Source organism: Bolinopsis microptera, chromosome 5 (assembly GCF_026151205.1).
Source record: "Bolinopsis microptera isolate Bmic1 chromosome 5, MBARI_Bmic_1.0, whole genome shotgun sequence".
NCBI lineage: Eukaryota > Metazoa > Ctenophora > Tentaculata > Lobata > Bolinopsidae > Bolinopsis > Bolinopsis microptera.
The window spans coordinates 10,820,711-10,837,889 of record NC_087076.1 but is presented as its reverse complement, the minus strand read 5'-3'; positions in this window follow the sequence as shown (position 1 = coordinate 10,837,889).

The following is a 17,179-nucleotide window of genomic DNA, read 5'->3' as shown; positions in this document are numbered from 1 at the left end:
TGATTGTTAAAACTAGGTCCTTCTAGTAATGAAATCCAGGACCGTTCCACGATGATTATCATACAGATAAGATTATTCAACATTTTTAATTACTCTTTAAATTCATCTAATTTGTGACGTGGTACAATTTACCGCCACCGGCACGTAACACTTCGTTATTACAGCATACCACGGTGCGGTGGCAAAGCGCTTCATGTTGGTCGTTGGAGTGGAAGCGAGCTGAGTCGGAGGACCTGATAGCGGAACGTACGCGCCTGAAACACGGCGAGATTTCCTATCAGGTGGGAGGTAATGATCAAGTCTTTCAGTTCTTGCTGATGCTAAAAAGGTTAGGAGAGTTTTGTGGTAATTCCTTGAAATCATCATCTTAGACTCAACTGATTTCAGCATTTTTTTTGTCAAACTTGTTAGGAAACTTTGTTTAATATTATTCAACATGTAAAATAAACGTTTAAGAATTTTTTTGATGAATTCAAACAGCCGTCATAGTTGATACTATTACTATTACATATATTTTAGACGACGAAAGATGATCGAGAGAAAATACCTTGAAAAAGCTGCTAAAGTTGGTCACAAAAAGCAGCTGGGACTATAAGTATTTAAAATAGATTATATACTTTTATTATTATACTTTTATAATTATTCTTGATTCTGTGTTCAGACACTTTTCAACAAGATAATCCAGTTAATTATTCGGAGAATTTTCACAATAGATTACTGAGTTTCGATCATGCCACTACAGTAATCGCAGTGACTTTAAAGTTTGTTAGTTGACCTAATCCCCTCTGCTATTTCCCGCAGTATAGTTCCAATTTTTAATTTCCTGTTCATATTTCCAGCCTTCATTTCCCGTTTTACATTTTTAAATCGCCAATCACCAAATCAAGCCGTTGCTTCACAAACTTTCGCCTGCCTTCTACATTCTATAATTCGGTGCGTTATCTCCCGTTCACAGTGCTGGCAAGCACGAGCGGTGTCTTTATTGGGGGTATACTATGTACCCCCTTTACTATTGTACCCCCTTTACAATTATACCCCCTTTACTATTATAACCCCTTTGGTACTCGTCGGAAGCCTCTTTCGTGCACGCGAAGCGTGCACTCCGGCAGGAGTTTTTCAGGCATTAAGACTCTTTGGAAGTCGTTCAGCAGATTTATTTTTAGTTCAAAACATTCTAATTTGATGTCAAAGATGACAGGAATAAAAAATATTTATGTTGAGATTTTTAAGAAATTTGCATAAAATACTCGCCAGCACTGTTATACGAAATTCGGTAAAAAACCCAAAATCGCCATATTCAGGTGCCTTAAAAACCATGTTAAAATTGAGTTAGAGATCTGAAATTTTTCAGGGTGTCTAGACGTTGACCAAATCGACTGCAAAAAAAGTTTCAGGTTTCAGGAGCATCGGGAAATGGGTTTTCTAGAACCCCTGTTTTACGATAGATTGTCGTGATCACAGTGCTGGCAAGCACGACCGTTGCATTTATTGTGGGTATACTATGTTCCCCATTTACTATTATACCCCCTTTACTATTATACCCCCTTTACTATTATACCCCCTTTGAAACACGTTACAAGCCTCTTTTGTGCACGCGAAGCGTGCACTCCGGCCGGAGGCGGCGGCCGAAGGCCGCCGCCTCCGGCAGGAGTTTTCCAGGCACTAATACTCATCGGAAGTCGTTCAGCAGATTTATTTTTAGTTCAAAACATTCTAATTTGATGTCAAAGATGACAGGAATAAAAAATAGTTATGTTGAGATTTTTAAGAAATTTGCATAAAATACTCGCCAGCACTGTTATACGAAATTCGGTAAAAAACCCAAAATCGCCATATTCAGGTGCCTTAAAAACCATGTTAAAATTGAGTTAGAGATCTGAAATTTTTCAGGGTGTCTAGACGTTGACCAAATCGACTGCAAAAAAAGTTTCAGGTTTCAGGAGCATCGGGAAATGGGTTTTCTAGAACCCCTGTTTTACGACAGATTGTCGTGATATATACATATATACATATTTTACCAAAACCCATATTCATGGGTAGAGTGGACCGCTGCCAGTGTCTCTCTTTCCCAAACAAAAGGAAATGATATTAATTTGATTGACCGTTCTCAAATGCAAAATGATACCGAGAATGAAATCGGTCGCTCGCTTTTCCCATTCATTTACAATTGTAATAGATTAAGAAGATCTACCCAAAGGCAGCTGTACTCGGCAATAAAGATTCAATAAACTTCAGCTAATTCAATAAGCAATAACTACTACCCTTACCCCGAAATACTAGGTATCGATCCGAACGCAACCCAAAGAGATTTTTACAGCATCTGACTGATGTAATCAATCGAAATTTATTACAATTCGTAAGCCGTGAATGAATGGAAAAAGCGAGCGACCGATTTCATTCTCGGTATCATTTTGCATTTGAGAACGGTCAATCAAATTAATATCATTTCCTTTTGTTTGGGAAAGAGAGACACTGGCAGCGGTCCACTCTACCCATGAATATGGGTTTTGGTAAAATATCATCTCTTTTTGATTATAATGTCAGGGTACTTTATAAAGTCGAAATATAAACTGATATCTTCATTAATTAATAAGGAGGAAGTTTCAACGATTTCGAAATTTTCCTTTAAAAACATTTCCTTGTGTTTAGGTAAGCATATCGGTCGATCACTGACTGAATATGCCACCTAATACTCATTCAAGTTGGCATTAAATTCATATATAATGACATTAAACTGTCGTGGCAAAGCAGAATTTGTTGGAAATCACGAATGAGCAAAATTCTCACCTTTCGCACGTGCAAACTTTGAGCGGACGTTGCGTGCGCATCCAATATTGAATCGCCGTAAATTTTTGCATGTAATTGTTTTATATATAGCTTGATAAGCATGCAAAGTTTCAAAGTATTTCAAGAAGAACTGTAATCACAACGGCACTCTAAAGTTGACAGAAAATGACGAAAACAGCAATTTTCAGTGATTTTAGCAATTTTCTATCAATTTGGGCGTGTCCCCACGTGTGCAACTTTTCGATTTTCAACTTCAAAACTAGCCTAATGCACAATTTATACCTATAGGAAGCAGAACTGAGCTCCTCAACTCAAGGCATGGCCCAACACCAGAGAATACTAAATCGCAAAATTGACGTTTTTATAAAATAATTCTTCAAAAAAGCACAAACTTCAATGACGAATATCTTTATGAAGGAGCAAGCTAGAAAAACTTTCCGGTAGATTTTCAGAATGCTTGAACAATTATCTAAGATGAAAATCTCCTCAGATTTTGAATAAAATTACTCCTTAATGGTTTAAAATTAATTTTAAAAGTTATTACTTTGTCAAAAATCAAGTTTTAAAAACGGTTAACTTGATGACGTCATCAAGGGGTGTTTATGACGTCAAATAATTTTTTTATACAATGTAAACTAAAGTGTAAACAATTATTTGCAAGACCTGTGGTCGGAAATGGCTTTATCTTTTATACTTTTGAATCTATGGACAATTAAATACAGGCTACAATTGACTGGCAAAGCGTCTATCCCTGAATATGTATATATATATATATCACGACAATCTGTCGTAAAACAGGGGTTCTAGAAAACCCATTTCCCGATACTCCTGAAACCTGAAACTTTTTTTGCAGTCGATTTGATCAACGTCTAGACGCCCTGAAAAATTTCAGATCTCTAACTCAATTTTAACATGGTTTTTAAGGCACCTGAATATGGCGATTTTGGGTTTTTTACCGAATTTCGTATAACAGTGCTGGCGAGTATTTTATGCAAATTTCTTAAAAATCTCAACATAACTATTTTTTATTCCTGTCATCTTTGACATCAAATTAGAATGTTTTGAACTAAAAATAATTCTGCTTAACGACTTCCGATGAGTCTTAATGCCTGGAAAACTCCTGCCGGAGGCGGCGGCCTTCGGCCGCCGCCTCCGGCCGGAGTGCACGCTTCGCGTGCACAAAAGAGGCTTGTAACGTGTACCAAAGGGGGTATAATAGTAAAGGGGGTATAATAGTAAAGGGGGTATAATAGTAAATGGGGAACATAGTATACCCACAATAAATGCAACGGTCGTGCTTGCCAGCACTGTGATTCAGGGATAGACGCTTTACCAGTCAATTGTAGCCTGTATTTAAGTGTCCATAGATTCAAAAGTATAAAAGATGCAGCCATTTCCGACCACAGGTCTTGCAAATAATTGTTTACACTTTAGTTTACATTGTATCAAAAAATTATTTGACGTCATTAACACCCCTTGATGACGTCATCAAGTTAACCGTTTTTAAAATTTGATTTTTGACAAAGTAATAACTTTTAAAATTAATTTTAAACCATTAAGGAGTAATTTTATTCAAAATCTGAGGAAATTTTCATCTTAGATAATTGTTTAAGCATTCTGAAAATCTACCGGAAAGTTTTTCTAGCTTGCTCCTTCATAAAGATATTCGTCATTGAAGTTTGTGCTTTTTTGAAGAATTATTTTATAAAAACGTCAATTTTGCGATTTAGTATTCTCTGGTGTTGGGCCATGCCTTGGATTGTGAAGCTCAGTTCTGCTTCCTATAGGTATAAATTGTGCATTAGGCTAGTTTTAAAGTTAAAATTCGAAAAGTTGCACACGTGGGGACACGCCCAAATTGATAGAAAATTGCTAAAATCACTGAAAATTGCTGTTTTCGTCATTTTCTGTCAACTTTAGAGTGCCGTTGTGATTACAGTTCTTCTTGAAATACTTTGAAACTTTGCATGCTTATCAAGCTATATATATAACAATTACATGCAAAAATTAACAGCGATTCAATATTGGATGCGCACGCAACGTCCGCTCAAAGTTTGCACGTGCGAAAGGTGAGCATTTTGCTCATTCGTGATTCCCAACAAATTCTGCTTTGCCACGACAGTTTAATGTCATTATATATGAATTTAATGCCAACTTGAATGAGTATTAAGTGGCATATTCAGTCAGTGATCGACCGATATGCTTCCCTAAACACAAGGAAATGTTTTTAAAGGAAAAATTTCGAAATCGTTGAAACTTCCTCCTTATTAATGAAGATATCAGTTTATATTTCGACTTTATAAAGTACCCTGACATTATAACCAAAAAGAGATGATATTTAACCAAAACCCATAATCATGGGTAGAGTGGACCGCTGTCAGTATCTCTCTTTCCCAACCAAAAGGAAATGATATTACTTTGATTGACCGTTCTCAAATGCAAAATGATACCGAGAATGAAATCGGTCGCTCGCTTTTCCCATTCATTTACAATTGTAATAGATTAAGAAGAACTACCCAAAGGCAGCTGTACTCGGCAATGAAGATTCAATAAACTTCAGCTTGTTCAATAAGTAATAACTACCACCCTTGTCCCTTACCCCGAAATACTAGGTATCGACCCGAACGCAACCCAAAGAGATTTTTACAGCATCTGATTGATGTAATCAATCGAAACTTAATTATACAATTCGTAAGCCGTGAATGAATGGGAAAAGCGAGCGACCGATTTCATTCTCGGTATCATTTTGCATTTGAGAACGGTCAATCAAAGTAATATCATTTCCTTTTGGTTGGGAAAGAGAGATACTGACAGCGGTCCACTCTACCCATGATTATGGGTTTTGGTTAAATATAAATATAATGAACAAAAATTATATTCTGCCACGTGGCCTTCATCAGATTATGATATTTTAAAATAAAATTAGGTACCAGAGGTACCACTTTGTTAATTATTAGAACTAGGTCCTTCTAGTAATGAAATCCAGGACCGTTCCACGATGATTATCATACAGATAAGATTATTATAAAATTTTTAATTACTTTTTAAATTCACCTAATTTGTCAATTTTGAATTTACCTTTGGCGTCTAACCATTTAGACCTAACCAGTCAGGCCTAACCAGTTAGGCCTAACGCAGAGTTAGGCCTAAATTAGACCTAAATTAGGCGCTAGGCCTAACTGAATCTTGGTGACAGTTACTTATATTTTAGACGACGAAAGAGAGACAATACCTTGAAAAAGCTGCAGTCACAAAAAGCAGCTGGGACTATAAGTATAGGTATTTAAAATATATTATACTTTTATAATTATTCTTGATTCTGTGTTCAGACACTTTTCAACAAGATAATCCAGTCAATTGTTTGGTGAATTTTCACAATAGATTGTTTACCAGTTCAAATCCTGGTGTCTGGTCTTTCTGGAAGATGTCAATATTTATCTCCCATTAAGTCTGATTCTCTCTGCAGTATTACGAACACAAGATGTTCAAGCTGGATTCTGACGGAGGACACAAAGACGCTACCCCCACGTGACAGCTCTGTTTTGTCACTGAAGCGTGTTGGCAGCACAATTTTGAGCTTTGATTGGCATCAAAGTAATACTAAGAATACCTACAACTTTATGCATCGCTTTATAGTTATACTTATAGCCAAAAAGAACTCAAAGTCCAAAGATTCAGCATTAAGCCATTTAAAGCGACTCGTGAATATAATATATAAACATTCTTTATGAAGTATGGTTTTTATACCATATTATGAGAAAGATATTATATGATACTTATATGAATACTTTTTCAAAGAGATGAGTCTTTAGTCTTTTTTTAAACAAGACAATATCGATCAATGTTCTCAATTGACTTTAAAGTTTGTTAGTTCATGACCTAATCTCCTCTACTATTTCCATTTGCTTAGTGTCAGGATCATCAATGATCTGCTGGTTCACATACATTATCCCTACATTTCTGACAAACCACCGTTTCACTGTCACGGTGCAGACTTGCAAACATATATGATGAAACATTAAATAAGGATGGGAAAAATGTAAATAATTTAAAATAAATCATTCAGGCAAATCACAATATGTAGGTGGGAAGGTACTTTACGGTATGATAGTCACTAAATCTCTCAAAGATAGATGTGCCGCTTTTTTTCTCGAAATATCATGCCCGGGTAAAGATGCAGGGTCATCTTTTTAACATGCGGAACCAAGTACACCACAGTGTAATTGCAGAAAAATAGTACATTGCACAGTGGCGTACGTTGCCTGTTTGCGCCCCTGCCGAAAAGGCCCCCCCCCCCCCCGTATGGCCCCCCTCTCCTTTGGTGCCCCCCCGTACAATTGACAAATTAGGCCGATTTAAGAGAAAACGCCGGTAAAATCTCTAAAAAAGTGTGACTAAGCAAACGCGCAGTTTTGCTAGTCCTATAGTTAATTTTCGAAATTTGTCCCACATTGCAAAACGACGATTTGGCGCCCCCCTAAAGACGGCGCCCCCCTGCAACAGGCAGGGTCAGCCAGGCCCTTCGATACGCCACTGCATTTTGCATAGTAAATTAAAGTATAAAGCAGAATCAGTCATAATCCTGGTTTCATCCAATAGAAGATAGTAAAAGTGAGATAAGGTAAAAGAATCTTTCAAGTGTTATCATTTTCTCCAGAGCGGGTTTGTTTCCCCTTATTGAGACAAACTCCCTTCGGAGTTGAAGAACTGCTTGACGATGTTTTGAGTCTTAAAATTGGATTGGAAAGTTTTAAAAAGAACATGATTTCGAAAGAAATTATTGTAAAATGACTCCAATTTTGGAATGTTTCAAAGAATATTTAAAAAAACAAGAAATGAAGGTACCAGAATATCAGTAATAAGGAAAAACACAATTATTATCTGTGGTTTCATCCTTATCATTACGTAAGCAAGAAACGTTTTTATGAATCTTTACTTTCACTGGGAAGTATAGTATAATAAATTACATTTTTTAAATGTTGTTTTTTATTCATTGATTAATATTAGATAAAATTATCACCTATAAATTTGAAATGATGACGACAGAAAAATAGATATTTTTCTATGTATGGTTTTGTATCAGTTGTGCCCCCACGACTCGTTCACCTATAGCCCTGACTATACAGGGAGCCGCGCACATCGTGCGCGGCGGGTCATACAAACATGACAAGTTGATAACATTTTTCGAATCCCAGATATCACGCGCGCGAAAAGTGTCAAGCAACGTACTAAGTCAAATGACAAGTTTAGATTAGATTTGATATAAATTATGCACCAGTTGATTTAATTCACTAAACTCTATCGTGACACAAAACTAATTAAGTCGTAAATAAATCTTGCCCAATATCTTCTTGTCTTAGCCATCTTTTGTCCTGATTGACGAGATGGGTACTCTTCCATATACAGTATCGAGTGGACATCCTTAATTTAATAACGCTGGCAGAGCAGACGAATACTGGGACCTCATTGAACTTTTAAAATGATATGGTTTAGGCCAATTACGGAGCTTGTTAGTTCAGTATGAGAAGACTGTCTTAAATGTGGTATTAAACAGTAGATGCCAGTAAAAGTGACTCAATGTTAATGATGATCTGGCCCGGCGCGCGCTACTTCGTAGCACATGCCATCGAGAAGAAAGCGGTGCGGCGCTTAACTTCAAAAGAAATTTAGGCGAGTAACATCCGTCAAATAAAAGTATAAGTAGCAGTAAAATGTAGAAAGTCCACTTCTTCTCTTGGAGAGTGTGAGACCAAATTTAAATGGGAACAAACTACCTCGGATGTCAAAAAATTGTGACTGTGTTAAGTTTATAAAATAAGATTAGAGGCTTTTTAAAAAAACTATTTAAACGATTCGTATATAATGATAGTTATTTTTGGTATGTTTACGATGAAATATATATAATAGGAAAGATTGATGGAATAAATTAGCTACTAAATAAAGAGAAGGCACAATGAATATCTTGTGTGTAATCCTCATGTTGCGAAAAACTCTTATTAAATCAACCTATATAGTAGTGGAAAGTAATGTAAATTAATTACATTTTAACTTATTTATTTTTACAGAAGAAAAGAAATATTCAAACAATATACACATAATATACCAAAGGCCAATTGGCTTGACAATAAGGTCATGGCCTGAACTTAAATAGTCAAGTGATCTAAAGCAGAGCACAAATATGTAATAAGTTAATAGATAAAAATACTGATTCAATGATAAAAATTATGCTGACATGAGTGTCAATAAATTACTACTGTGTCCAAATAAACTAAAAAAAGGAACGGTGTATCACGTGAACTGAGATACCAATATCTCAATATCAAAAGGATAGTGTCTAGAAAACATTCAGAGTCCATGTGGCGAAGGTATCTAGTTAAACGAAGTTACACTGAACTGGCAATGTATACGCTAGCCGTCATCCCTCTCTCACCCCTGAACCGCTATCCAGGTGCTCCTTAGAATAGAGAACAAATCCTGTGCGCATGTAACACATAATAGCCGCATAGCTTCTCCTCTCTACTGGATAGTTTTTCAGTGAGTCTCTAGTGGTATCTTGTGCTTGTGGACCCCATCCCGCCATTTGTTTAGTATAAAAGTGGGGTAAAGTTGCCCCTTTTTCCACCTGATGATTCTGTTGTTGTACTTTTTCATTTTCCTCATTTCAGACTTTATAGATCTGTTTCCATATCTTTTTTGTCATATGTGGGTGAGTTGGGTGGGTAACACAGACAACAAAGAAGTACGTCAAATGTTCTCCAGAGACCTCGTGATGATACATCAGTGCAGCTCATCAGCAATGGTACCAACAACTTTACTTCATTATCAAGGGGTATCAATGCAGGCTCAGTCACTACATCTCTGCAAAACTTCACATCGCTGCAGCTCTGCATTTTAGATCGTAGGGATATGTGTTGTGTCACATAGAAAAACATAGCCACCTTTCTTGCATTATAAGTGTGTGATTCACATTATTTCTCTCTCCACAAAGCACAGTGAAACTGGTGTGTTAGGGATCTCCCAACCATAACCAAGTACATAGCACCACTGAACTCAATCTTGTCAGGAGTATCCAAATCTCTTCAATGGAAGTGCAGTAAAGCCAACATCCAGAACCTTTCTCTATTGATGAAAACTGAGAGATCTCTTTAAGGTTGGGTCTCTTACACTGTCCTCTATTGATTTCAAACCGTAATAATGTTTCTCCATGATAGCCATGAGACGTTTTTATAGTGTCATTTTTGACTTGAACATGTTGTATGTTCAAGGGTGGTTTTGCTGTTTGATACACAGGTCAGTGAGGTCCCTTTTGTGATGGTTGACTGAGTGCTGTGAATTCTCTATTTCAGTTTTCAACTGGTTGGAGATACCTAGGCCCCCTGACTAGACAGCAATGCAGAATATGGAGCTTTCAAGTCTGGATACGATCTTACCCAAGATTGCTGGAATAAAATCTGTTCAGATGGCAATCCTCTCTATGGTTGAAACAGTGACTTATAACCCGGGATGGTCCTACAGAAAGAACTCCACCGTGGACAAATTCCCCTAGTAATCAGACAAAGCAGCCTTTGGGCTCCTCCAACAAGCAATTGAAGACAAAACAGCTTGATGTCCTGACACATTTATGGACTTGTATCAGAGACATATTTTTTTCTTAAAAGCTTCGCTGCCAATTGCTGCAATCCCAAATGGCGTTTCTCCTTCAGACTCAATTTTAATACTCAGTGCCCTGAAATACATTCTTCTGCGCAAGATCTAGTCCTCCGCTATCTTCACAATCAGGACGGTCTTACGGCTTTTGGTAATATCCATACTTGGTCCTTGTGCTCCAGGACATCGTAACCACCTTAGTATTAATACCACAATCTTCCACAGCACTAACTGTCGTCTGCATGACCAAGATTGTTTGCAAACATGGGCTTTGGAGGCTGTGGCTAGGTCATCTACTAGAGGCTTGATCCCTACGCATAGAATGCCATTGCATGCTACATCTCCCTGAGTTGAACCACCCTCATACTTATAGTTGGAAGTGTCCTCGTAGTATTAATGATCAGGTCTGCTGGCTTTTGGTAGTGTTCTTTAGATACTGAAAGATCGAGGACAGGATCTCATGAACATTGTGAGAGGGCTGCTCTCTAATAAGACCGAATTGAACGCATTATCAGCGACAACCTTAGTATTGCTTCAGTGACCACTGTCTCCTCAGATCTGTCCATTCATGATGGAAGCCACTATTCCTGATTGAGCCCTGCACAGGTGCTGCAGTGGGCACAGCAGCATATTTATATCAGTTTTGAAAGACATTATAACAGCTTTTCAATGATTCTGCGCAATATCTCGTCCGATTCCAATTGTTACTTACGCCAGGTTTCCCGTTCTAATCCTTGCCATTATCAAGAGGGAATTAATCTCGCATCAGTGAACTCTTTCCAGACAGCAATGATTGATATCATCTCTACAAAGGCCGCCATGCAACAATTGCTATTGACTCATAAGTGTCGACTGATGCATTGCCAAATGATTGCTGCAGATGATATGCTCCACAAATCTGAGTCCGTTAGTTTGGGTTGGGCCGCCTGAATTCCATCCAAATAAAAACAATCCATCTTGACTGTCTCTGCTTCAATCCCTCGAAATATCACTTCCTTGAGGAGGAAGGAGTAATGTGAGGGAGCAGAAACAACTGGATATGCTTTTAACAAGCAGGAGGGTGTTTCTCCCAAGGAACCTGTTTAATGTTTGTGCTGTTATGCCTTGAACTCCTAAGGTGTCATTGGAACTGTCAACAAATTTTGGTGGCATTGTTTAGACTTTCCCAAGAAGCATTAGTCGGCAGAAACTCTTCATTCCCTGGATTCCTCGCTGAGTTTTTTGTTGCTGCACCAATGCTTTTCTGAAACTCCCGGCACTCCATCATTATACTATTTTAGAAGAGATTTTTATAGAATGTTAGAAGTGCAGTATAGGGTACCAGTTTCAGACGAATTAAGCATAAATGACATCCACTCACAGCCATGTCTGAAGTGGATTTGTAAAATGGGCCATTGTAAAGCCCCAAGCGTTTTTGGTCTCTCATTCCTGCCACTCAGCATTTGCCTTACTGTAAGTAGAAATTTTTCTAAGATAATAGGAAACTTACCTTGTCTCACTAAATTCAACCACTTACCATAGTAAAAATACTAACAACCAAATAAAGTTTTTTTAAAATAATTTATATACAATCAACCAAAAAATAATTTCCTCAGTTTACTTCTAAGCTAACTAATTCGTGGTTATAAGCTCTATTTTATTTATGATATAGGAATTAAAATAAAACATTTCGTTTCATTGAAAACTATACGATTTCATAGATTATATCGGACAAGTTTCCATATTCCATTAACCAACGCTTGGTGAAATTTTACATGGTTCTCTTGTTTCATTTGACTGCTTGAACGGTTTTTTGCAACAAATTGGGCAAGAAGATATGAACCATGCGAACGATAGCCTTTCCACTTGGTAGCATCTGGCAAATAAGAGGATGATCCGAGTCAGTTCTTTTAATTAAGTCGCTACTGAATTTACCACTGGAACTAGGAAAATATTCTTTCTCCAATGACCACCATCTCTTGAAAACACAGCTTGGACTTTCTCAGCAATCAACTCTTCACCAACCATTGAGCCCCAATTAATTTTGTATTGCTTTCACTGCTTGACAGTAACACAAAACCAATATCTCTTCATTATCCATCTCAGCGAACTCGTTTTCACTGTAAACAAACAAGGTGCATGGAAACCATTCTTCACTGCCATCACAACCCAATGCCTTTATGCCGAATCCCCCACAACACTCCTACACACGGGACAGATAAAAACTAGTATCATATTCCTTCGTCAGGAGCATCAATGATCCATCAGGTTCTCGTACATTATCCCTACATTTCTGACAAACCCACCGTTCACTGTCCACTGTGCAGACCTTGCCAAGACAATTTAGGATGGAAAAATGTAAATTTAGGATGGAAAAATAAATAATTTAATTAAATTCATTCATTAAATCACATTATGTAGTTGGAGAATACTTGCCGGAATGATAGCCATCTAAATTTACTCAAAATAGAGTGTGTCCGCTTTATTCTCAATATCATGACCCGGGGCAAATGCCAAGGTCAATTCTTTAAATCAATGCGGAACCAAGTACACCACAGTGTAAGTGGCAGAAAAATAGTACATTTGCACAGTGGCGTAACGTTGCCTTTGGCGCCCCCCTGCCGAAAAGGCCCCCCCCCCCCTGATGGCCCCCCCTCCTATTTGGTGCCCCTCCTCTAAAATTGAAACAAAATAGGCGATTCAGAGGATACCCGGTAAAAACTCTAAAAAAAGTTGTGTATCTAGAGCAAAACGCGGCAGTTTTTGCTAGTACATTAGTTAAGTTTTTTCGAAATTGTCCCACATTCAAACGACGATTTGGCGCCCCCAAAGAACGCGCCCGCCCTGCACAGCAGGGTCGAGCCATGGCCCTACGTTACGCCACTGCATTTGATAGTAAATGTATAAGAGTAAAGCAGAAACAGGTCTAATCTGGTTTCATCCAATTTGATGTAGTAAAAGTTTGATAAAGGTAAAGAATCTCCAGTGTTCTTTCTTCCAAGAGGGGCCGGGTTGTTCCTTATTGAACAAACTCCTTCGAGGTGAAGAAACTGCTTTGACATTTTGAGTCTTAAAATTGGATTGGAAAGTTTTAAAAAAGAACATGAATTCTAATAAACGTTATTGTAAATGACTTCAATTATTGGAATGTTTCGAAAGAAGTTTTAAACAAGAATTGAAGGTACCAGTATATCAGTAAATAAGGAAAAACACAATTTAATATCTGTGGTTTCATCCTTATCATGTACGTAGCAATAAACGTTTTTATGAATCTTACTTCACAGAAGTATAGTATGAATAAATTTACATTTATTAAATGTTGTTTATTATTCATGATTAATATTTGATAAATCTAACCTAAAATTTGATAAGCTGAAACATAAGAAATAGTTATTATTCTAATGTAGTGTGTTGTATCAATTTGTGACCCCACGAACGACGTTTCACTAAGCCCTGAGATACATGGAGCCGCGCACGTTCGTGCGCGTCGGGTCATACAACACATGACAAGTAGAATACATGTTTCGTATCCCAATATCACGCGCGAAAAGTGGCATGCAAGTACCTATGTCAAATTACAAGTTTTGATTAGATTGATATAAATTAATGCACAGGTGATTAATTCACTAAACTCTATCGAGACACAACACTAATAGTCGTAAATAAATCTTGCCCCAAATCTTTTGTCCTTTGCCCATCTTTTGTCAGATTTACGAGATGGGTACTTCTTCCAAACAGTTGTCGAGTGGACATCCTTTAAATAATAACGGCTGGCAGAGCAGGCGAATACGTGTGGACCTCATTGAATCTTTAAAATGATAAGTGGGTTTTGGCCAATTAGGAGCTTGTTAGTATCCAGTAATGAGAGATCCAGTCTTAAAGTTATTAACAAGATGCAGTAAAAGATGACCATTGTTAATGATGATCTTGCCCGGCGCGCGCTACATCGTAGCACATGCCATCGAGAAGAAATGCGTGCGCGCTACTTTCAAAGAAATTTAGCGAGTAACATCCGTCAAAAATAAAAGTAAAAGTAGCAGTAAAATGAAGAAAGTCCACAGTTCTTTTCTTTGGAGAGGGTGAGACCATATTAATTGAACAAACTTCCTCGGATGTCAAAAATTGTGGACTGAGTTAAGTTTTAAATAAGATAGAGGCTTTTTAAAAAAAACTAATTTTAACGGATCTGTATAAATGATATTTATTTTTGGTATTTTCTGATGAAAATATATAAATCGGGAAAAATTGATGGATTAAATTATGCCTACTTAATAAAGAGAATCACAAGAATATCTTGTTGTGTAATCCTCAGTTGCTAAAAAAAACGCTTAATCAACTTATATAGTAAGTGGAAAGTTGTAAAATTAGATCATTTTAACTTTATTTTTACAGAAGAAAGAGAATATTCAACTATTACACATAATAAAGCAATGGCCAATTGGCTGACTATAAGGTCATGGCCTGAACATTAATAGTCATGTGATGCTAAAGCAGAGCACAAATAAGTAAAATTAATAGATAAAAATACTGATTCAATGATAAAAATGATAGCTGACATGAGTTCAATAAATTACTGTGTCATAAAAAATAAAAAAAGAACGTGTACAACGTGATCTGAGTCCAATATCTCAATATCAAAAGGATAGTGTCTAAAACATACAGAGTCCATGGTGGCAGTATCAAGTTAAACGAAGTTACACTGACAGGCAATGTATACGCTAGCCGTCTCCCTCTCTCTCCCCTGACCGCTATCATTGTGCTCCTGAAGAATTGAGAATCAATCTGTGCGCATGTAACACATATAGCCCCGCATATCCTTCTACTCTCAGCTGGGATAGTTTTTCCAGGAGTCTCTTGTGAATCATTGTTGCTTGTGGACCCCATCCGCCATTGTTGAGTGTATAATGGTAAAGTGCCTTTCCTCCACCTGGATGATTCGGTAGTTTGTACTTTTTTCATTTACCTCATTTCATGAGCTTTTATAGATCTGTTCCATATCTTTTTTTGTCAATGTGTGAGTTGGGTTGGGTAACACAGACATCAAAGAATTACGTTCAAATGTTGCTCCAAGAGACCTCGTGAGGATACATCAGGTGCATCTCTATCAGCATTGTACCAACAATTTCTCATATCAAGGGGTAACAATGCTGGCACAAGTCACTACATCACTGCATACTTCACTCTGCATCTCTGCATATAGATCGCGATGTTGTTGTTCTCATAAAAACATAGCCACCTTATAAGATTTTTTTTCATGCATATAAGTGTGATACACATTATTTCTCTCTCCACAAGCACAGTGAAAATGGGGTGTTAGGGAATCTCCCAACCATAACGCAAGTACAGAGCATCACGGACTCAATCTGGTTCAAGGGAGTACCAAATCTTCTTCCAATGTCTGACAGTGCAGTAAGCACATCCTGAACCTTTTCTCTTTGATGAACTGGAGAGATCTCTTAGGTTGGGATTCTTACACTGTCCTCTACTTGAAATTTGCTACTAACCGTAATAAGTGTTCTCCTGATTGCCTTGAACTTTTTATAGTGTCATTTTGATTGACATGTGTAATGTCAAGGGTGTTTTTTGCTGGTTGATAAACAGTCTGTGTGGTATTTTGTGATGGTGACTGAGGTGTGAATTCTCTATTGCAGTTTTCAACCTCAACTGGGTTGGAGATACCTAGGCCACCATGTTCTGACTGGCAATGCAAATATGGAGCGGTCTCCAAGTCTGATACGTTCTTACCCAAGGATTGCTGGAATAAAATCTGTTCTGATGCAATCCTCCAATGGTAGAAAACAATTGACTTATACCCCGGATGGTCCTCTGAATGAACGTCCACCTGTGACAAATTACCCCTTAGTGGTATAGCAGTCAAAGCATCTTTGGGCTCCTCAACAGCAAATAGATGACAACAGCTTGATGTCCTGACAACCATTTATGGACTTTAACTGAGACAAATTTTGTTCTAAAGCTTCGATGCCAATTGCTGCACCCAAATGCGTTTCTCCTTCAGACTCAATTTTAAAAACCAGTGCCTGAGATACTTTCTGCGCAAGATCTAGGTCCGCGAAATTCTCCACAATCATGACGGTCCTTACTGGCTTTTGGGTAATATCCATACTTTGTCCTTGCTCCAACAGCCGTATCCCACCATATCAAAAAACCTTCAATCTTACCTCCACACTACGTCCGTCTGCATACCAAATTGTTTTGCAACACTGGGCTTGGTAGGCTGTGGCTAGGTCATCTACTAGAGGCCTTGATCCCTAACGCATAGAATGCCATTGCTGGCTACATCTCCCTGATTGCACCTTCCTCAGACTACGTTGTATGGTCCTCGGTATTATTAAATGATCAGGTCTGCTGGCTTTTGGTATGGTTCTTAGATACGATAGAGCGGAGGACAGATCTCATGAACATTGTGAAGGGCTGCATCTCTATTAAGACGATTAGAAACGCATTATCAGCGTCAACCTGTGAGTAATGCATCAGTGGCACTGTCTTCCCAGATCCTGTCCTCATTGCATGAATGGAGCCTCTATTCCTGAATTGAACCCTGCACAGTCTGCAGTTGGGCCAAGCAGCATATTGTATATCAGTATTAGAAAGACATTATAACTGCTTTCCATGATTCCTGCGCAATATCACGCCGATTCCAATTGTCTTACGCCAGGTTTCCCGTTCTTATCCTGGCCTTAATCAAGAGGGATTAATCTGCATGCAGTGAACCTCTTTAGAACAGCTATTATGGATATCCATCTCC